General features: G+C 43.9%; 1 protein-coding gene and 1 non-coding gene across 3 annotated transcripts in view; one reads left to right on the top strand and one right to left on the bottom strand.

The window, feature by feature from the left end:
• The window catches only part of LOC124804668 (semaphorin-2A-like), a 1,059,692-nt gene that overhangs the window by 310,111 nt on the left and 724,921 nt on the right, over nucleotides 1-24,660 (bottom strand). The window lies entirely within an intron of this gene.
• Trnap-cgg lies at nucleotides 11,614-11,688 on the top strand. The gene has a single exon. It is a non-coding gene; the product is annotated as a tRNA-Pro (tRNA).

Raw genomic sequence — 24,660 nt, forward strand, 5'->3', positions numbered from 1 at the left:
CATTCTCCAGATCTCTCACCATCTGAAAACGTCTGGTCAATGGTAGCCCACCAACTGGCTCATCACAATACGCCAGTCACTACTCTTGATGAACTGTGGTATCGTGTTGAAGCTGCATGGGCAGCTGTACGCCATCCAAACTCTGTTTGACTCAATGGCCAGTCGTATCAAGGCCGTTATTACGGCCAGAGGTGGTTGTTCTGGGTTCCGATTTCTCAGGATCTATGCACCCAAATTGCTTGAAAATGTAATGACATGTCAGTTCTAGTATAATGTAATGAATACCCGTTTATCATCTGCATTTCTTCTTGTTGTAGCAATTTTAATGGCCAGTAGTGTACTTTTCCTCTTCCTTTTTTGACTGTCGATGATTCGCTGCCATACAGTACTGCACCTTACATGAAATACTTGGAGAATATATATTTTATTTCTATCGAAATGCTTGTCGTTGACAAATCGTTCATCTTTTCAAAAGCTCTTTAACCCACAGTTTATCTATGTCCTTTTCCCTTCCACACGGTTTCTGTTTTCTAGCACCAAACATCCTCAGAGCCTAAATGATTTTACTTGCTTTACTTTGTTTCCTTCATGTTTCCTGATCCTCTTCTCTTTGGTCTTTCCTAGATTAATCTTATTCCATACGCTTTTCCCACTTTCACGGTCCTCTCCATCATAAACTCGTTTGATTCACCCAACTCTCTTGGTTATCTCCGTTCTTAATTGTCCTTGTCCATTCTCCTTCTACTACTACTGCTTTTTCATGCTTTGCCTTACCTGTTAGTTTCTCAGCATAAATACAAGGTTATTCGTAAGTACCTCCGGGGTTTCGTAAGGAGACTACATGGAGGAAACTACGGGGCAAACAGAAAATAGACACATATCAGTGGACAGAGCGTTTCAGGAACTCGACATGGGTACCATTCGTGGATGATAAATATGTCCGTGCGATTTGCGTGCACATGGAACGACAGAAGTCCGCTTTGGAAATCCGTTTATTGAGCTGCCTACGCGCATGTGCGAACTAATTCGATGCGACAATACGGGAGCGGATGACGTGTGCGCACATCTGACCCATAATGGTGCGCTCTGTAACTACGCCATACGCCTTTTACGAATCGAAGCTTGAAGGAATGCTCTTTCCACTGATAATGTACGTGCCGTTTTACTGTATGTCCTGTGGTTTTTGCGCATTCATCTTCTGCAACCTCCGAAGAACTTATGAATAAATCATGTATAGAAATGCGTTGATGACAAAAAACCTTCTGCGTCTAACATCTCGTGCAATATTTCCACTGGCTCATCCTTGCTACCGCCCTCTCTCTCTTGTGTGGAGTCTACACCAATACCTTTCCAGTCTTCAGGAGGATATTCGAGTCCACTCTGTCGAACACATTTATCTAATCATGAAAACAATGTACATACCCCTGTTGCACATTATTTGTCCACAAAATGCAGTTCATCTCATTTGATTTCTGATAACTTTCAAGAGAAACATACGCAGTAAAATTGTGGCATAAACTACTGCATGGCTCCAAGCTCTAAGCGATTCCAAAATGTGTTGGTCGCTGGAAATTTCATTTTGCAGGATTTGTAACTTCCACACACAGTTTACACTAGTTTACAGATTTTCGTATTGTCAGTTATCTATGAAACAGCATCTTAAAACCGCCAGACACTGTCATAGTAATAACCTTTGTTATTTTCGACTATGTCTGACCTTAAATCATCGTCAGGTCCACTAATATTAACACAACGTGAGACGATGAATAGTTAGCATAAAAAATAGTGGAACATACGAGTATCGTATTTTTTATATCGAAGAAACGTCCTCCCGCGTTACACTGACAACACTCGATGATCACATTTATGGAATATGCCATTCTTACGACGCTACATGTGACGCTCTGTATAAAGCGAATAAAAACAGGAAACTAACACTACATGGAATTCTGGGTATCAATAAACACTAATCACGGAATCTAGACTTAACCTTTGATGGTCAGTTTACAGTTCCATTATTCAGGCTTGCACACTGTGAAATAATGAACTTGTTGTAAATAGTATAACTGTTCCCTACCCCCATTCCACTGAATCTTAACTCCCCTCTGTTCCTCCCTCCCCCACCCTTTTCTTTTGCTTGTTCATCACATACGTCAGTTATTTTGTCCATATTACACAGTAGTCTGTGCCAGTACTCACTTGTATTCTACACATTCTTAGAATTTTTATACTTGAGCGTAATGTAATAGATGGTTATTTAATATGCTCATATTTTTCGTATTGGTATATAACCGTAAAAGATCACATTTTGTTTGATAATGGCTAGACGCACCCTCATATGGCGAGATGTGGGAACATGTAATGCACCCAGGAACAATGTCGAACATGATCGTTTTGGTAATCCGAGTGTTATGGTGTGAGTTGGCGTAATGATGCATGAGTGCATTGGCCTCTAAATCTTTGAACACTGTGCACTCACCAGTCATTGTGACACGGTACTCCTTCCCCATGTACGTCTATTCAGGCGTGCATTCCGCCCTGACTTCATTTTAAGTGGATAACAACACGCGACCAAATCGAACAGCGCAGGTGGTAGTCGTGGTGGTGGTGGTGGTGATGGTGGTGGTGATGGTGGAAGAGGAGGAGCTCTTGGAACGAGAGGATATTCAGCAAATGGACTGGCTTGTTGTTCCCTCGACTTAACTCCCATGGAGCACATATGAAATGCGTTAAGGAGGCGTATTGCGGCACGTCCACATGCACAAACGTCTCGATGTAATGAAATGTTGAAATGTGCATTTCTAAGGGACCAAACTGCTGTGGTCACAGGTCCCTTGACTTATACATTACTTAAACTGACTTAAACTAACTTATGCTACGAACAACACACACACCCATGCCTGAGCGAGGACTCGAACCTGCCGCACAATCCGTGACACGGCGATTTACGAGCAAAGGTGCTTGATGACGAAGCGTATTAACTTCTAATACAGTGCATATAATAATTTTACATCATTACATGAATGTGTAAAATAACAACCGGTGAGGCATAATGAAGATTCAGAAGTGTCACAACGACCACACAACTACAGCCGGCCGCTGTAGCCGAGCGGTTCTAGGCGCTTCAGTCCGGAACCGCGCTGCTGCTACGGTTGTGGGTTCGAATCCTGTCTCGAGTATGGATGTGTGTGATGTCCTTAGGTTGGTTAGGTTTAAGTGGTTCTAAGTCTAGGGGACTGATGACCTCAGTGCTTAGAGCCATTTGAACCATTTGAACAAAACTACGTGTTGCCTCGAAGTGTTGGACACCGAGACGTCGCTCCCGTAACTGCAAAAATATCGTTCGGAAACGATATGTTCCTTAGGAAGAAAAATATCCTCTACATGTGATCACCACAGTCCCTCAAAGGGACGCCAGTGAAGTCCTGAATCATCATATTCAATACTGGTCGTATTATACTTCTACTGTAGTATACGTCCTTCAGGCACACTCGAAGTTACTTTTGTGATGGGATGGTTCCCTCAGGACACAGTGTGTAGTGTTCAGCCTACAATAACTTCTCAGAGCAGTCACAGATCTATACAGCAGATATTCTAGGTTATCACCTCAGCAAATGTAATGAACTGAAGACATCCGAAAATCTAGATGTAATGAATTCATCGTTCTGCTTTCATCAGTGGTATTTCACATCATACGAGAAGACTGTGGATTTTAGTGAACGTTTAATTCGATTTCTGCTTCACACTGTCTCAATTTTGATGAACAAAATGATACATGCTTTCATAATTTACGAGAAATACAGCGTAGTCTACACCATTACGAGCAGATGAGTCTCCAAAAACGACATTTGATCGCCTGGATCGTAATCATTGAAATCGCCAGTGCTACTAAGCGTAACAGACCCATTCAGTGATAAAACGAGCAGCTAACTATAATGATGCCGGTGGGTAGCAGATGGAGCCTGTTGTTGTCACGTACACCAGTGACAGGCAATCGGAATTGATTGGGGCGCGTATATAACGGCCAGAGAGGACGGGCGACCGTCGAAAACACTGCGGCCGAAATTCACGCGCGCACGTCGAAAGCAGGTCTGCAATAGCGTCTGATTTACGATATCCGCCACTAAACGCGGAATGACATTTCTCGTAATGTAGTCGCATCGGTTTCCAAAGAATTATGAGGCGTAATATGCCTTGCAACGTGTCACTGTCACTCAACCTGCGTGGCTTCCAGAATTGCTAAAAAACTAAATTTAAATGTCAGAAATGTAAGCGATAAATTAGGCTCCTGTGATTTTTTCGTAAGGATGTACTTGTTACGACTATGTCGCTAAGAGCACATTGTAACGCACCTGTTAAAAGACATAACTTTCTATTGTTATTTCGTGCGGGCCAACGAAAACCAAATTAAGTTTTACTCCCTTTTTTGCCTTCTGCGCCAGAATTACTTTACGTGCTATTTTCTTCATTTAGAGGGGATAGTGATTTTAGTGTTCTGACGCACAGTGTGTCGAGATGGGCACGCATATTAAACCAAACACTTATCACAGACAAGCAGCCGCATCCAGTGTTCGCAACTATTTGTAGCGTAAATTATTTGAATCTCTGTCTTCCTCTACAATTTTAGCTCTCCGTTAGACTACGTATTAAGTGCTAATCATTGCATAATCTGGCAATTAGTAAGTCCCATGAAAGACACAAGTAATGTAAGCGTGCACTGTGCGGTACTCAGTAGTACTCCCTTGCCGCAATCCGTTCATTATTCGAAATTATATTTTTTTCTCCGCATGTAAAATAAATATTTTTTTTGAAATTTTTATGCTCTCTCTACCACTCTTCACGTTCTTTGAACAAATTAACGCTCTACAGCACGCGTCTTACACAATACGGAATACTTAAATTATCACTCACACAGTTTACGAGCCAGTAAGTGGCAAAGCACCTCCTAGACTATACAAACTACATACAGATGTAAATACAAAGACTGCGTACCAGTTAGTGACGAATACATTCCTACTTTATGTTCCGTTGTAACATCGAGCTCCGGCACGTCGGCATGGAACGTAACCGCAGAGGAGGCCGTGAGATGTCAGCCAATAATACACTACTGGTCATTAAAATTGCTACACCACGAAGATGACGTGCTACAGACGCGAAATTTAACCGACAGGAAGAAGATGCTGTGATATAAAAATTATTAGCTTTTCAGAGCATTCACACAAGGTTGGCGCCGGTGGCGACACATACAACGTGCTGACATGAGGAAAGTTTCCAACCGATTTCTCATACACAAACAACAGTTGCCCGGCGTTGCCTGGTGAAACGTTGTAACGATGCCATGTGTAAGGAGGAGAAATGCGTACCATCACGTTTCCGACTTTGATAAAGGTCGGATTGTAGCCTATCGCGATTGTGGTTTATCGTATCGCAACATTGCTGTTCGCATTGGTCGAGATCCAATGACTGTTAGCAGAATATGGAATCGGTGGGTTCAGGAGGGTAATACGAAACGCCGTGCTGGATCCCAACGGCCTCGTATCACTAGCGGTCGAGATGACAGGCATCTTATCCCCATGGCTGTAACGGATCGTGCAGCCACGTCTCGATCCCTGAGTCACCAGATGGAGACGTTTGAACAGATGGGGACGTCTGCAAGACAACAACCATCTGCACGAACAGTTCGACGACGTTTGCAGCAGCATGGGCTATCAGCTCGGAGACCATGGCTGCGGTTACCCTTGACGCTGCATCACAGACAGGAGCGCCTGCGATGGTGTACTCAACGAGGAACCTGGGTGCACGAATGGCAAAACGTCATTTTTTGAGATGAATCCAGGTTCTGTGGATGGTCGCATCCATGTTTGGTGACATCACGGTGAACGCACATTGGAAGCGTGTATTCGTCATCGCCATACTGGCGTATCACCCGGCGTGATGGTACGGGGTGCCATTGGTTACACGTCTCCGTCACCTCTTGTTCGCATTGACGGCACTTTGAACAGTGGACGTTACATTTCATATGTGTTACGACCCGTTGCTCTAGACTTCATACGATCCCTGCGAAACCCTACATTTCAGCAGGATAATGCACGACCGCATGTTGCAGGTCCTGTACCGGCCTTTCTGGATACAGAAAATGTTCGTCTGCTGCCGTGGCCAACACATTCTCCAGATCTCTCACCAATTGAAAACGTCTGGTCAATGGTGGCCGAGCAACTGGCTCGTCACAATAAGCGAGTCACTACTCGTGATGAACTGTGGTATGGTGACGAAGCCGCAGGGGCAGCTGTACCTGTACACGCCATCCAAGCTCTGTTTGACTCAATGCCCAGGCGTATCAAGGCCGTTATTACGACCAGAGGCGGTTGTTCCGGGCACTGATTTCCCAGGATCTATGCACCCAAATTGCATGAAAATGTAATCACATGTCAGTTCTAGTATAATATATTTGTCCAATGGATACCCGTTTATCATCTGTATTTATTCATGGTGTAGCAGTTTTAAGGGCCAGCAGTGTACATAGTTCGAATTGGAGTAACTACGAACAGTACATATATACGAGTAGCAAATGGAAGGCCACATATTATTTGTCACTACTGTTACTGTTTTACGGCAGGGTACGTAGGAGTATAAGAACGTGCTTCGTGCTATGACACGATATTGTGGGACTGTTGTGGTGGCCGCCTGAGACTTAAATCTGAGTGCAATAAGCCACGTAGTTTTAGCCTCTTACATTCCATATCATATATTAAGGTGTTATACCGAACGTAAACTCGTGTTCACTTCAAAATAACCTAAGCGCCAAAATTAGCCTATCGTGTTAAGTATTTATTTATTTCAAGTAAAGCATGGGCCTATCCATAAAAATCGTTTCATTTGACAATGACTTTAAATCCTAGCTTACAGAAAACTGTTTTCAGACTCTTTTTAAGTACATCTAAAACATCGTTATCTTCAGGCAGCGCCACATTAACTGCACTGCTTGGCATGAAAAGTGAAACGCTCAGAAAAGGTCGAGGAGAGAAATTGAAACTTCACAAGTTGTGATGGTACGTATTGTTACTCCAGTGATTACAAAATCTAGGCATATTTACTAACCTTAACAGTATGAATCAATTTATCAGCATGATATTGCACCCCCTGTGGTATAAATGCATGCACTGATTTGGTCGGGAAGAGTCTGATAATGCCGTTGTATTCTCTCCTGAGACAAGCACGATCACGACTGATGTAAACGGGTCTTGATATCCTGGAAACGCACTGGGGTGGAGTTGAGGTCCGAGCTGATCCCACACATGGTCTGTCGGGTACAGATCTGGAGATCCTACTGGCCACAGGAGTTCCTAACGTCACACAGCTAGCTCATATAGACACGTGCGATGTGTGGACGAGCACTGCCATGTTGAAAAATGGCAAAACAGTACTGTTGCATGAGAGTTAACCATGTGGACGTAGGATGTCCGTGATGTATCGTTCTGCCTTTACAGTTCCCACAGTCACTACTAGCCGTGTCCTGAAGTCATATCGCGTACCATGAAGCCGGCAGCAACCCACTGTGCGTCTCCAAAACAGGTTGCCGCCATTCTCCCAAGCGACAGTCATTAGGGGTAGTGCAGAACCGTGTTCCATCGCAGAACGCAGTGCGACCCCCTTCATCACAATCCATGCTTCCTGGTCACGAAACCACTCCTACGTAGCCGTTTCTATTGTGGTGTTAGCAGCAGCCTACTCATGGGACGCGAATTTCCTACCCCATCTGTTGCCAGTCTCAGAGCGACGTTGCTGGCAGTCCATTGCTTGTTCTCGAAAGGCAGGCACAGAGTTATCGTGTACTTGGTGCATAATACGGTGATACGAGTTTAAAGCTGAAAATGGTTCAAATGGCTCTTAGCACTATGGGACTTAACATCTGAGGTCATCAGTCCCCTAGATCTTAGAACTACTTAAACCTAATTAACCTAAGGACATCACACACATCCATGCCCGAAGCAGGATTCGAACCTGCGACCGCACCACTCACGCAGTTCTGGGCTGAAGCGCCTAGAACCACTTGGCCACCGCGGCCGGCGTTTAAAGCTCAAACGCTACTTCCCACCAGACGTTCTTGCAGCACCATTCGTGACTGGAACATGGTAGAAGGTAAATGACAGTGGAACATGGATTACCTTTCGCCACTCACCGTAAGCCGACTTGGAGCGTGTAGCTACAGATGTTTTGGATGGCAGAGATGGCCCTACATCATACTGTACTTTCAGATTACTTTCATTCTCTGAAAATGTAACCAGTACGGAAGGCGTATCGAAAACGTAAACTGTCTACAAAGAATCAGTCTAATGAAAGTTATTTCTCTTTAGAGTTATTTCATTCCCTCGCCTCAAAAGGGGCGAACGTGGGCGAGCAATGGCACAATACTCCACTCTTCAGGGAGTTCAAAGGATACTTTTAAAAGTATGAACTACATACAAATATTTTAAAATTATATTAAAAGACGCCTTTCATTGTAGATATTTTTAATAACACATGGAGAAACGTTGTATGGCTTTAAACCAGTTGTAACGACATGCGAGAAAGTTAAAACAAGCAACGCGCTGTATTAAACTTCAGTCCTAGTTTGTAGTAGAGACCTGCATTTAGTGTGAGTAATGAGGTGAGAGGAGGTGGATTGGTCCTCTGGTTAACGGGGGTAGGACGTCAAACGGGCCGACTTGGAGCAGGAGAGGCACCACAGGACATTTCAATTTCCAGTGTGTATACATTTAGAAATAAATTCATAAAACTTTGTCAGCATGATCAGGAAGGATTGAGAATTCACACTCATAGCAGTGGAAGTTCTAAAACATAACGAAGTAATTTTTTTTACGTGTGAAATTTCATCATTTTTTTCACTTACTAATGGCAGAATTTGTTGCTATAGGTACACTTTTCTTCATACGCAAGAGAGATTCTTCGATGAATTTTGCGCAGCATACAAACCATACTTAAAGGTGTATGAAACTCTAGAATTTTCCAAGTCTATTAAAAACTGTGGTAAAAATTGAGGTAATTAACTAAAAAATTTGTGTTTTCTCTAAACATGAAGTTTAAAATATAACAGTTCATTCGTTTTTTCATAAATTAAATAAATTCTAGAGTTTCATACACCTGTGAGTATGGTATGTATGCTGTGCAACATTCATCGAAGAATCTCTCTAACTTATGAAGAAAAGTGTACCTATAGCAACAAATGCAGCCATTAGTAAGTAAAAAAAAATGAAATTTCGCACATAAAAAGTAATATTTTGTTATGTTTTCGAACTTCCACTGCAATGGGTGTGAATCCTGACTCCTTCCTGGCTATGCTGACAAAGTTTTATGAATTTATTTCTAAAAGTATAGACACTGGAAATTAAAATGTCCTGAGAAGCCTCTCCTGCTCCAAGTTTGACGTCCTACCCCCCTTAAATTTTTGTGGAGAAATATGAATCACGTGGATTAGGTTGTACGTGCAACGTGGGTGGATGGGTAAGGGGATACACAGGAATCGGGGCAGTAGTGATAAATACTATAGCGATTAGGACAAAGTCAAGAGTAGGAGAGAAAGAAAGGGATGGTGACGAACGAGGGGGGGGGGGGCTGTAGATGTCAGGGCGGGTATCGCTGTCAGGAAATGGGGGTGGGTCTTAATACTGTGCTGGAAGAGAACACGGAGTGTGTGTAAAAGTGGAGCGGGTGGGACGTGTTGTAGTGCGAAAGTACACCATGATTTGTGATTATGGGGGAAACAGTGGAGACGTTATAGTGGAGTTTACGGGAAGTATAGGATGTTCGGAAGTGTTCAGTGGAGCCAAGGAGGTGGTGATCTAATTCCCATATATGAGGTGTAAGTGCGTTTTCAGAACTAAGAGGACGACTGCTGTCGCCAGTGGGAACACGGGTAACGCTTCCAATAGGCAGCTGATTCGGCAGCGTTCCGGCGCGTCTGATTTGCGACGCGAACGCGGCCTGCGAGCACAAGAGCGGCCGGGCCCCCGCCTATTGGTTTCTGGAATTACTCCGTCGCCGCGGTGGCGATAAATTTGATTTAGTGTCCCGGCGGCGGGTCTGCGCGGGCTACCTGTCCGTGCCGGGCGCAGGCATTACCGCGCTCCAGGGCCGGCGTGGGATGGGATTGCCGCCCCCGCTGGCCCGCCCGCTCGCCGCGCGGGATTGCGCCACCCGGCCCGCATAAATCGCCGGTATTTAGATTTTTATTAGCAGCCGCCATCCATCCTCATTGAGCGGTGGTAAATCCGAGCCGGGGCGTGGCTGCAGCGGCCGCTGCCACACGAATCGCTCCCTGCGCTCTCCTGGCTTTTGCGGCGGTAAATTAGAAGTGGACGCTAGCGCGCCGGGGCGCCTATTCACGGTGTTTTACTCCGCCAGCGTGCGCCGCACTTACGCTTCCCTTTAGTTAGGTTCAATCTATTAGTATACGTTGCATCTACGGCGTGGTGCCCTAACGCGAGAGTGATACAATATAGAAGTAAGCAAACCAGACAAAGAAAAATGCTGCCCACCTTCCCCCCCCCCCCTCCTTCCCCCCCCCCCCCCAGGAGGCGTTAAGCTAATTCCGTCTAACACCGACTTCACCTCCGATAATTGCCTCAAATCGGTGAGGAAGTTTCTTCAAGTATGCCATACCAGATCAGGTTATTCATTTATGGTTAGACATCGTGGAGCAACCACATTGAGTAACTGCTAATTAACATAGGTTCATTTCGTGGGCCAGTGCAGGTGCGATAGGATGTCTGGGTGTTCGTCACATCAGGAACGCATGCATGCAACCCTGTGAACACAACTGTTGTCATGTTGGAAGATGGGAGTCTCCATGGCATACTCATCAAGCAGATTTTCCAAGGAGGGCAACAAATGGTCATCGAGACCCCATGCAAATTATAAAAATGGAATTACATATGTATGTATGTATGTATGTATGTGTATATGTACGTTTATATGTGCCACATCTCCTAAACCACTGGACCATTTCGATCAAACTTGGTACACATATCGTTTACTATCTCGGAAGAATCAAATGGTTCAAATGGCTCTGAGTACTATGGGACTTAACATCTGAGGTCATCAGTCCCCTAGAACTTAGAACTACTTAAACCTAACTAACCTAAGGACATCACGCACATCCATGTGCGAGGCATGATTCGAACCTGCGACCGTAGTGGTCGCGTGGTTCCAGACTGAAGCGCCTAGAACCGCACGGCCACACCGGCCGGCTGGGAAGAATCACTGTTGGGGTAAGAACTACCCACCTATAAGAGAGTGGAGGGGGTCAAAAAGCAGCGAAGCACAGGACGCGAGAATACCCGTACTTCAAAATAAAGCAAAGGTCCCGAGTTCGAGTCTCGGTTCGGCACACAGTTTTAATCTGCCAGGAAGTTTCATATCAGCGCACACTCCGCTGCAGAGTGAAAATCTCATGCCGGAAGCATCCCTCAGGCTGTGGCTAAGCCATGTCTCCGCAATATCCTTTCATTCAGGAGTGCTAGTTCTGCAACGTTCGCAGGAGAGCTTCTGTAATGTTTGGAAGGTAGGAGACGAGGTACTGGCAGAAGTAAAGCTGTGAGGACGGGGCGTGAGTCGTGCTTGGATAGCTCAGTTGGTAGAGCACTTGTCCGCGGAAGGCAAAGGTCCCGAGTTCGAGTCTCGGTCCGGCAAACAGCTTTAATCTGCCAGGAAAATTCATATCAGCGCACACTCCGCTGCAGAGCGAAAATCTCAATCTGGACCCGTACTTTAGTCATTCAGTATTTGTGACAGAGAGAACTTACAGACATGCAACAAACTTTACACATAATTTCAAATCTTTACGAAACTACTCCTCGTGGACGCCCCCCACGAAATGATGAAAAAAAAGTTTTTTGGTTACTACATTATCCCTGTTCATGAAGTAAAACAGTTACATGAAGCATAACGTTTTAATTGATTACTTCTTCACTGCTAACTGTATTCGTCACACATTTTGCAGACAGAATTCACATATACCACTGAATGCACCAAATAAATTGCATCACTGTACAAGACACTCTTCAGGAGATGTGACATCAAACACTAAGATGCGAGTAAAAGCTGCCGCATCATACATGACGTTTTAATTTATTACTTCTCCACTACAACTCTATCCTCAACACATTTCACAGACAGCTGGCACATGTACCACTGGATATAATTGTACAATTACATCACAGTACGGCACATAGCTCAGGAGATACAGCGTCATAAATGTTGAGTTGCGTGAAAATAAAATTGGAGGGCGAAATTCGCTAGACATAGAAGTCAAATATGTTTAAAATACGTGTGAAGTATGTTAAATATGTGTGAAATATATTTGATGTGTGCCTATGCGGGCAAAGCTTATCCATAACTCCTGGAATGATTTCAATTAGGTAACATACTAATTACAATGTGGAAAGAAATGCTGTAGGTGTAAGAATCGCCAGCCTTCTAATGGGATGAGTGTGATAACGTGGAAAGAGAAGGGAGGATGAGAATATGGACAGACAGCAACGGGAAAGGAGGAGATAAGCACAGGTAGGAAGAGGAGTAGTGAACAGAGATAGGAGATGGAGAAATTGAAAGCAAGAGAGGAGAGGAGGAGATGGAGAGAGACAGAGACAGAGAGAGAAAGAGAGGATGGACAGAGCGAGGCGAGAGGAGAAGATCAATAAAGAGAGGGGCGGAGGAGACTGACAAAGAGAGTGGGAGGAGGAGATGAAATTAGAGGGAGCAGGTAGACAGAGGGGAAACGAGCAATGAGCAGTCGGGGCAGGGCAGATTGACAGCGGGAGGGGAGGAGGAGATGAACAGAGAGAGGGGCAAGAGGGGATGGACAGAAAGTAGGGGGTGGACGAGGTAACCAGAGAAATGGGTTGTGGAGAAAGGCAGGGTGAAGGGAAGAAGGGAAGATTGGAATAAATACTTATCTGTACATAGGGTTGTTGCATAGGCTACTTGATAAAATCTGACCTATAGTGTGTATGAGTGCAGACAAAGTGATCCCAGGTAAAACTATTTTATTATCATACAAAACTTCTAACATAACAGCGATACAGCAGTCATGTAGTGACAGCTACCAGGAACGTAAGCAACGAGAATGATGAAGTCTTTCGTACATTTTTAATTAGCATAATAGATACATCTCCCCTTTGCCATTGGTGGGTTGGATGGGTGGCCTCAGTGATACAGATATCCGTACCGTAGGTGCAACCACATCAGACGAGTGTCTGTTGAGAGATCAGACAAACATGTGGTTTCTGAAGAGGGGCAAGTCGAAACAAGGTCCCAGGAGTCGACGACATTCCGTCAGAATTACTGATAGCCTTGGGAAAGTAGGCCATGACCGAACTCTTCCATCTGGTGTGCAAGTTGTATGAGACTGGCGAAATGTCCTCCAAGAAAGATGGTAAGGACAAATGTGAATAGTATCAGTTTAATAAGTCATGGATGCAAAGTACTAACGCGAGTTTTTTACTGAACAGTGGAAAGACGTAAAAGCCGATCTCGGGGAAGATCAGAATGGATTCCGGACAAATATAGGAACAAGCGAAACAATGTGGACACTACTATTTACCTTAGAATGTAGGTTAAGAAAACGTAAACCTACGTTTACAGCACTTGTAGACTTAGAGAAAGTTTTTGACTACACTCCTGGAAATTGAAATAAGAACACCGTGAATTCATTGTCCCAGGAAGGGGAAACTTTATTGACACATTCCTGGGGTCAGATACATCACATGATCACACTGACAGAACCACAGGCACATAGACACAGGCAACAGAGCATGCACAATGTCGGCACTAGTACAGTGTATATCCACCTTTCGCACCAATGCAGGCTGCTATTCTCCCATGGAGACGATCGTAGAGATGCTGGATGTAGTCCTGTGGAACGGCTTGCCATGCCATTTCCACCTGGCGCCTCAGTTGGACCAGCGTTCGTGCTGGACGTGCAGACCGCGTGAGACGACGCTTCATCCAGTCCCAAACATGCTCAATGGGGGACAGATCCGGAGATCTTTCTGGCCAGGGTAGTTGACTTACACCTTCTAGAGCACGTTGGGTGGCACGGGATACATGCGGACGTCCATTGTCCTGTTGGAACAGCAAGTTCCCTTGCCGGTCTAGGAATGGTAGAACGATGGGTTCGATGACGGTTTGGATGTACCGTGCACTATTCAGTGTCCCCTCGACGATCACCAGTGGTGTACGGCCAGTGTAGGAGATCGCTCCCCACACCATGATGCCGGGTGTTGGCCCTGTGTGCCTCGGTCGTATGCAGTCCTGATTGTGGCGCTCACCTGCATGGCGCCAAACACGCATACGACCATCATTGGCACCAAGGCAGAAGCGACTCTCATCGCTGAAGACGACACGTCTCCATTCGTCCCTCCATTCACGCCTGTCGCGACACCACTGGAGGCGGGCTGCGCGATGTTGGGGCGTGAGCGGAAGACGGCCTAACGGTGTGCGGGACCGTAGCCCAGCTTCATGGAGACGGTTGCGAATGGTCCTCGCCGATACCCCAGGAGCAACAGTGTCCCTAATTTGCTGGGAAGTGGCGGTGCGGTCCCCTACGGCACTGCGTAGGATCCTACGGTCTTGGCCTGCATCCGTGCGTCGCTGCGGTCCGGTCCCAGGTCGACGGGCACGTGCACCTTCCGCCGACCACTGGCGACAACATCGATGTACTGTGGAGACCTCACGCCCCACGTGTTGAGCAATTCGGCGGTACGTCCACCCGGCCTCCCGCATGCCCACTATACGCCCTCGCTCAAAGTCCGTCAACTGCACATACGGTTCACGTCCACGCTGTCGCGGCATGCTACCAGTGTTAAAGACTGCGATGGAGCTCCGTATGCCACGGCAAACTGGCTGACACTGACGGCGGCGGTGCACAAATGCTGCGCAGCTAGCGCCATTCGACGGCCAACACCGCGGTTCCTGGTGTGTCCGCTGTGCCGTGCGTGTGATCATTGCTTGTACAGCCCTCTCGCAGTGTCCGGAGCAAGTATGGTGGGTCTGACACACCGGTGTCAATGTGTTCTTTTTTCCATTTCCAGGAGTGTATTTTGACTTAAATACTCGCTTTGAAATTCTGAAGGTAGCAAGGGTTAAATACAGGAAGCGAAATGCTATTTACGACTTTTGCTGACACCAAAAGTTAGTTATACGAGTTGAGGAGCATGACAGAGAAGCAGTGCTTGAGAAGGGAATGATTCAGGGTTGTAGCCTATCCCGAATGTTATTCAATCTGTACATTGAGCAAGCAGTAATGGTAACCAAAGAAAAATTTGGAGAAGGGATTAAACTTCATGGAAAAGAAATAAAAGCTCTGAGGTTCGCCGATGACATTGTAATTCTGTCACAGACAGAACAGGACTTCGAAGGACAGTTGAACGGGATGGATAGTGCTTGAAAGGTGGACATAAGGTGATCATAAACAAAAGTAAAATAGGGATAATGGATTGTGGTACAATAAAATCAGGTGAAGTTGAGGGAATTACATTAGGAAACGAGACATTTAAAGTAGTAGATAAGTCTTACTATTTGTGCAGCAAAATAACGGATGACGTCGGAAGAAGAGGGGATACAAAATGTAGACTGGCAATGACAAGAAAAGTGTTTCTGAAGAAGAGAAGTTGTTTAACATCGAATACAGATTTACGTGTTAGGATATCTTTTCTGGAAGTATTTGTATGGACTGTAGCCATGTATGGAATTCAAACATGAACGGTAAACAGCTTAGATATGAGGAGAATATGAGCTTTTTAAGTGTGGTGCTACAGAGGAATGCTGAAAATTACATGGATGTTTCATGTAACTAATGACGAGGTACTGTACCAAACTGGGGAGAAAAATTTGTGGCACAACCTGACTAGAAGAAGGGATCGGTTGATAGGACACATTCTAACACATCAAGACATTGCCAACATAGTACTGGATGTGTGTGTTTGTGTTTGTGTGTGGGGGGGGGGGGAGGAGGGGGGGAGGGGGAATCGTAGAGGGAGACCAAGAGATGAAGACATTAAGCAGATTCAGAAGGATATAGGTTGCAATAGTTATATGAACATGAAGAGGCTTGCACAGGATAGAGTAGCATGGAGAGCTGTATCAAACAAGTCCTCCGAACTGAAGACCACAACAATACAACAATAATAGGTTCATGCATGCATCCATAGCCGAGATCGTCAATGCCCGTCTCCACAAAGTCGCTCGAGGCGGAGGTGAAGGTGTCTGGATCCTCGTGGAGGAAACTTTTCACTGCCAGTGTTTGGCCGGCAGGGGGAGGGGAGGTGGTGACGTCAGGGGGAGGAGAGTTGGCGACGTAAAGTTTCTGATCAGCACTCTTTGCGGCAACATGCTGCATTAAATTCTAAGCCTCTCCGCGGTGTCTCACGAATTGAGGGCTTGTGTTATTGTTGATGATGATCCACCCGTCGGATGGAGACGTTAAGCTCGACGGCCCCCCTGCTGGTATTCGAGAAGAGCAGTCTATTTGGCGGCACCGGGTTTCACCCTCTTCCTTCCCTTCATCCCTTACAGAACAAACCCGGCACTACATTTTACAAGCACTCATCACAATAATCCACACGCCACAGATACACGCTTGACACTAGGACCTTGCCATTAACGACGATGCAGGATTCCTGCATCTGCTCCCCTGCATTCATTCCCTGAGTGTGGAACGATTTTGATTTTCAGGAGCTAATTATTCGCAATTGTTTACTTCCTAGGAAATTTATTGTGCATTTTCTTTTTAATAAAAAGACATAGAAAGCTTCTGCTTATTCACGCCGTTCCCCTGGCGCAAGTATCTACTGAATTGATTGTATTTGTCAAATGTGCACTTAGACCTTTGAGAGCTTCGACAGTGTTCCATCAGTCATATTTCTTTTCCGTCGACATTAGTGCTGTAGATCTCTTGGATCCCAGAAGCATCTATATTCTTCTATCAGCAACTTTATATTGCCTTCAGAGCGCTCCATCGCTCAGGAAATTCATCTCAACAACAAAAGTAGACAAGGCAACAGACGAAAGCTTTCTCTGCACCTAGCGCTGAAGCGGAGAGGACGCGAACTTTCTTAGATCTTTCGCTAAAATACTGAAAATCAGCGAAACACGAGCGAACGCTAGCGAATGCGAATCGTACTCAACGGAATGCAGTTGGCTCGTGGTCGCCTACTGTTTACACCAGAGAAAATTCTCGTTAGCTCGTGGTCTATCGTTTGTGTGCGCTCCTGTGTAAACCAGGCTTTACAGAACTATCTCAGATATGGACTATACACCTCACATTCCACACTTTTGTGCAATTGTTACAGCAAAATAAAGGAACAGTGTTCAGTTAATAAATTTTTACAGGCAGTTCTACGAAATTATTTAAATAGTTCTATGTTTGTACTACAACGCTATTGCAAAATATTTTCATCCTCTCAGACTTTCAATAGAATGATTTTGATCTGAAATACCTGTGAAGAAAAATTATGAGGACATCATACATTTCACCTTATAAGGATCTCGCACTTAAGTGGTTATTTTTCCAGGAGAAAACTAACCATTAGCACTTTTGAACAGAAAAATACAGCACTGTTTAGGATTAGGTGCGCATCATAATATACTATTTTCAAAGCACTAGAAGTAATACATCACAGACCCAAAACTGAACTTTTAGTGAATTCATTCGATGGGATTCTATTTTATTACACTATAGTTTTACGTGTTGCAAACTGGCACAAATATCTTTAGTATTTACTTGCTCTGTTTTGTAATGATCTGCTGTGGATTATTACGAACTTCTGGCACAATAATGTAGACAGAGGTTATTTCTCTTTATATTGATAACAAAGGTCTCCAGATACCGTTTAAGAAATGTCCTCCCACGAAACGACGTGAATTACTCTGCGAAACTGTCCAACACTACCAACATCTGACGGCTATTCTTTTCAATTACAATTGGTGATAATTTAGCTGTCTTAGTGCTGTTTTTAAGATAGTGATTTAAGTTCGTTTGAGTAATTTTTTGTTCTAAAACAGGGTGTATTTACGGTAAGTTGATGTAGCTACCATTGTCAACGAATTTCTGTAAAGCTCTCGTGCATGCGCTAGTGTTTAACTCATTCAGATGCATCTGTGTTCTCATTCACTCTTCTCGAAAGACGCAGTTTTAGCTATCCATTTAGTTTCCAACAGTGATTCGGACTGCCCGCTGTAATCTCCCTCCTCCTTCCTTCTTCCTTCTATTGTCCACATTAAACAGTGTCCAGTCCAAGAAATTAATAAGCAAAGTCTTGTATGAAGATTTGAGAGGAGCTAAGATTACTTTCAAGTTCACTTAGCTTGTCCTCTTGAGATGGCTACAGTTCTTCTTGTCTAGGGAGTCTGATTCTCGAAGCTGATCAAGTCCTCGCGGTTGGTTTGAAGTAGATAAATTGGAAGGTTATTGTTTTCTTACTTAACTATATTTCCACTGATTTTCTCACATTTTATCATATCATACAGTATTTTGATTTTTCACATTAACAAAGACGAAATTACATTTTTCGCACCTATTATACAAAAACACTTCCGATCACATCAGAGGCAAGCTTACGACTCACACACTCTGCGGAAATAACAGTATTTCAAAGGGTTTCCTATTTTTCTTAACAAATGAATTCCTACTAGTTTTTGTTACATTATTAATTTCGTTTATTATTTTATAAATGAATCCAGAAATAAAAATAGTAAATACTGGATTGTGTAATTAATAATAGAAATTTTAAGTGTGCAAGTAAGTCGTAATTTCAAATGTTTCTAAAAAAAATAATTTTAACTGTACATTCAGAACTAGTACTTATCAATTATAGCATCGAAACTAAAATATTTTGTAAATCAATTAATTTTCATAAATTTTAGCTTGAAATATAACGTACTGTGTACAAAATTACATCAAAGTATTCAGAGAGGCAACAGATAATAATGAACTGCCCAAAATTCGAAAAATAATAGTGATGTCGAAAAGTAGTGCCGAGGAAAAGTAATACTGGAGGAGGCTGTGCCATTACACCCGTCAGCCCGAGTATCGATATGGAGGATATATCAGAAGTACTTGGGCTTCATACGACAGTTATAACTTGCTCCCGCGGATAGTGCCGCCGTCGCGGGCGAATCACGCGAGCTCTTCCACTGACGCGAGCTGGAACCCCGCACTTGTCTGGAAGTTCGCGTTATCACCTCAATCCTTCGATACGGGCGGTTGATAGCTGAGTGATAGACGTTGCCCGTGTTTACGGATTTCGGTTCGGATCGCTCCGTTGACTGTGTGCACACGCTTATGACGACTTTCACTAGTTTGGATTTCGTCTGTGGCCTGCCGTACATTACGCGAACTCCACCGTCATCGGGCCCAGGAATCGCCTCTTTGTTGCACCGGTCTCTCCAAGACATCCAGCGCGAGTCATCATGAACTGTGTTCCACATACGTCGAGTTGAATAGAAAAAGCCATCTTTCAGCACTGAGCACGTATAGATTAGTATTTCCCAGCCAATATGTCACTGCGTGACGGAGTACTATGGTGTGTGTCACGAAATTTTATCCTATTCAGAGCATTGAATTTTGAATTTTGATAATTCAACAAACTTTACTTTTTAATGTGTACTAATTTACAAGCAATTTTGAGACAGCACAAGCCAGCATCTGCAGCAGTAGGGAACTGTCAGCTCTGTCTCGAATGGTGGTTACCTCTTCTCGCTTTGTGACATAAAGAGAGCACTTTATTCACTTGCTCAGTTTCAATGCATACGGTGTGATTCACATGCCCTACCGATTGGTTTTATGCAACCCACAACGCCTTCAACACCACGTATGAGATTTTCAGATTCTCTCGCTCACTAAATGGAGACTGTTAGTCCTCCAGAAAAAAATGAACAGGACCTTTTCGTAGGAAATTTGATGTAGTTAGATTTTGTACTGGGATACGTTTTTGCTGGAGACAACGAATTTTCGAATTATTCAAGAAAACGCGTTTGATGTCACTTTTGTATATTTTCTAGGATAAATAAAAAACTATAGCATTAAGAAAACACGTATTCCCAGTCCTAAATTTAACTTCATTAAATTTTCTCCATAACGGTCGAGTTCATTTATTCTGTAGGACCAACAGTTTGCGCATAACTAGCGAGAGAATATGAAAACGTTGCACATGGTATTTGAAGACGTTGTGGGTTGCATAAAACGCATCAGTAGGGGCAGCTGAGTCAGCCTGTACGTGCCCTCAGTAGGCAGTGTTCCATAAATTTTATTTCAGTTTTAACAGTAAAGAGACTTATTCATAATAAAAGTAAACTGTGTCAATGGGTTTTATTGTTTTGGGTAATGTTCACTGTATAGCTTAGATAATGGTTCAAAAGTCATGGTCCATAGCAAGTGTCAGTGCGTAAATTAGTGAAATGACGACGGAAACCTCGTGTTTGCTAATGAAAGAAATCAAACGCATGTGTAACAACTAAAAACGACAAAACGAAATGAAATGAAGTGTTTCAACACGCCATAATCAAGAGATGGGAGATCACAGCATCAAAACCCATGACAGCTTTTAGAATGCTTGGTAGCTATAAGACAACCAACAGACGTAACTGATAGCGACGTGTGAGAAAGAAAATAAATAAAATCCCAACAATAATAGCACATAATGAGCTGAAACATGATTGAGGAAAATGATACTATTCAAATGGTGTCTTTTATTAGGCGGAGTTTTTTCCCACGTAGTGGAATAAAATGTTATTAGACGTTAACCCAACATATTCTAAGAAGTAAACAATACGTTTAAAAAATATGTAAGTTGTGTATGTCGCTGGATATTGTCCATGTAGTTCATCAGTGCTAAGAGCCCGCACAGCGTCTCATGATGCAGTAAGCAGCTTTAGGTAAACTAGCAGCGAGAGCGCACCCAATATCTGAGCTAGAGGGAAGAGGAGACTTATATTCATTTCACGGTGAATGGGGAAATAGTTGCAACATTTCGCGACACTTGGTTCTGGGTACATATGTTACAACGAGTACACAGTCAGAATCCATTAACTGTTCCGCTATTCTTCAAAATGAGACTGCATTCATGCGTCTGTCTGTGCGGCGGGGCAGGACTCGAGATCGGTTGGTGAATAACACTACTAGTCCGGTAAGCAGATTACATTCTGATGTCTGTAAGGGAGCTGTAGTACTTACACCAGGCAATCTGTTCACTGTAACCATTATTAAAATTAATTCTTTAAATATTTGAAGTTCCATCGCACAGGAGATTATCAGTAGCATCTTTCCCCCTTCCCTCCATTTCTTTCAAGAACTGAACTCTCATGTACAAACAGCTTCAAACGCCTAATTAGTTCGAAAATTAGTTAATGTGTTCAATAATTGGCACTTAGCATGTAAATCTTAAGTCATAAATGGCAGGGTCATATGAGATCTACCTTCGCACTGAGATTTTTGTAATTCTATAAATATTTGTAAACCTGATACTGAAAACTAGTTAAATTTTTATGAAAAGTTAGTGTTTCTCCTAAACTGTCTGTCGTACAACAATATAATTTTGTAGACGTAAAGAAATAGTAAATTAAAAGGTCATTCTTGATGCTGAAGTTTTACAGCATGAACAACGAACATTTAGCAAGCAATAAACTTTTCCCCTATCGTTATTGCGAGGATTGTATGTGCGAAAAAGTTTTTAAAACATTTGAAATTGTGTCTAAATTGTGTTGGAAGTCGCTAAGTGTTCCCCTTACCAAACAATGGAGGAGAAGAAAAGGTAGTTTCACGTATCTCAAATGTTTATAACGTCATATCTCCCAAACTCTGTGTCGTACAATGACACAACTTTGCACATACATTCAGAGGTATAAGTGGGTGCTATCTGCAAAATATGTTACTAATAGAATTAGTAGTGAAAAAGTACACGGTGTTCCATTTGAATCACACCCCAAAATTTGCTTAAATTTCACTTAATGGCTTTGCATAAAAATCGGGAAATGAAATCAACATGTCATATCCTGTTCGTGGGAAAGTAAATATAGATGAAACACAAAAGTTCCTGGAGGCGACCACGCTCGACTTTTAGACACAGTTGAACACGACGCTGCAGATTCTCGTATGTTGCTGCAAGAACCTATGATGTCAAAGCCTCGATTTCACGGATGATATTCTCTCGCAAATCTTCCAAGTTGTGTGATTTGTTCCTGTAGACCCTGCCTTTATGCCATTGCAGAGGAAAACTTAGGTGGTGTTAAGTTAGGTGACCTTGGGGGCCATAGTCCTTTCGAAAGCACTCTACCGGGGAAAAATGATTCGACCACAGCCATGATCACTCGAGATCTACGTCATGTAGCGCCATCCTGCTGGCAGCGGAAGAGGGTAAAGTCATCCAACAGATGCACAAATTCCCGAAACATTTCGATGTAAACTGCACTTGTCGCAGTAGACTCGAAAAAAATTGGTCCGATGACGCGACGCTGTAATAGTGTACAGAACACGGCAATCTGTTGTGAATGCAAGAGTTGCTCGACCAGTGCATGTGTATGCTGAGAGTTTCCATAACCAGAGAGCTGGAACCACACCTCATCACTGAAGCATGTGTACTGCAATATTTCTGGCCTCTGTGCAATAAATTGCTGAAACCAACGGCAAAATGTAATACGGTTGTCTTTGTCATTGACATTCAGTTCCTGAACAATTGTAAACGTGTTTGGATATATGCCGGCTTCCTTCGCAGCCCAGTGACATGTACTCCGTGACATTCCATATTCCTCAGATAAACGTCCAACAGACTTTTCAGAAAATACCAACAATAGTTGTTTCGTGTCAGTCAGTTTTCCTTCCGATAGTGGCGGCCGTCCCCCGCCGTGGAGATCCAACCCCGATCCGCTACCCTCCATCTTGTTCACCAACTTTTGAAAGCAGCATTTACACAGTATATGCTGGTCAGCAATCCGTTCAACAAATACTCGCTCGGTTCCCCCCCCCCCGGGCATGGGTGTGTGTGTTGTTCTTAGCATAAGTTAGTTTAAGTGTTGTGTAAGTCTAGGGACCGATGACCTCAGCAGTTTGGTCCCTTAAGAATTCACACATATTTGAACATTTGAAATAGTCGCTGACATGTCTTAATAGAATCAGTAATCCAATATCGTTTCACAAGAAACACGCGCTCTTCCACAGAATAGCGATACACTGCCACTAAACACTGAACACTGAGCTCCAGCCTCAGTGGAACGTGGAAACACACTGTTGCGTCAAACGATGTTGCAGAGTGCGGTGTTGCCATGTCAAAAGTCACAAATTATACTGTGCAATTTCAGCGGAATTGCTACACATGTGTGTGGGGTCTCTTTTGAGCGGAACACCGTGTAATAAATTAAAACGTCATACCTTATGCTGAAATTTTAATGCAGGAAGAACGAAAATGTAAACACTAAACTTTTCTCCCTTTCATTATTTTGTGAACGATGTCTGCGAGAAAAAGTTTTAGAAAGGTTTAAAATTAAGTGTAAAGTTTTTTCTAAGTACCTAAACGCTCTCATTCTCAGCTCTTCCAACAACATTTAAATGAAATTTTAAACCTTTCTTTAGTGTTTTCGTTAGTATTGGGGTGAATAATCCGAAACTGATAGAGCCAACATAACCAGCGTTTTGCGTCTTCCACCAGAAAGGTTTTACATGCTTAAAGTCAAATATTTAACACATTAACTCATTTGTAAGGTAATCATACGTATGCAGCTGATTTATAGATGGGAGCTCGATTGTTTAAAAGGGTCGGGCGGGAAGGGGGGATTACTGGTTATAGCTAAAACAAAAGGGCGTTTGGTAACGTGTAAGAAACAGCGTAGGTGCGACGTGAAAATACAGCGTTGACATCGCAGCGGGCAGTCATTTTCGTCGGGCGAGAGAGACACGCACAGTGCCCGCAGAGAGGAATAAACACGAAGTGAACTGCCACTTAGGTAACGGCGCAGGATTAGGCGCCTCATAAATAATTTATCGCGTTCGACGCGCCACGCTTTCACTGGCGTGTAAAGAGCGTAGGGAAGGGGGGGGCGGTATGGGGTTGGGGTGGAGGGTGGGGTGTAGGTGGTGGTGGTGGTGGAGGTGTGGGAGCGAAAACACGGCGGCCTCCAGCGGCAGCCACAGGCCGGCAGCAAGGCGCAAATCTGCTGACTGCCGCGCCGCCCGCCGCCTCTGTGGTTTCAGCGCATTTTCTGCTCACCGGCAAGCAGCCGTAAATGGAGGATGAGACCGTACCGTACCAGCAGAGCGGATAATGATGTACGCCAGGGGCAGTCAAGTCTGTACAGTAAACAGACGCGTGCAGTTCATCCAACTTGCGGTGGGCTGCGCTCAGAATCGTGTGCAACCATCGCACGTAATGTCTAGCAATTACTCGAGACCCGGGCGCTGTGAACCATTTCCACAGGTGGCGCGGAGCATACAGCTATATATGAGACATATAGGAACGCTTCACGGGGAAGTGATAACCTCACCAACTGTCCTCAGCGTGGCTTAACTACCCGCAGAAGGAGGGGTTCAAAACGACAGTATATTGTGGCTTATAGTTTGGTCACGACCCTAAATTATTTTTAAAAAATCATCTGTATTATCATTTCATTAGACTC

This window comes from Schistocerca piceifrons, chromosome 7 (genome assembly GCF_021461385.2).
Source record: "Schistocerca piceifrons isolate TAMUIC-IGC-003096 chromosome 7, iqSchPice1.1, whole genome shotgun sequence".
NCBI classification, from domain to species: Eukaryota; Metazoa; Arthropoda; class Insecta; order Orthoptera; family Acrididae; genus Schistocerca; species Schistocerca piceifrons.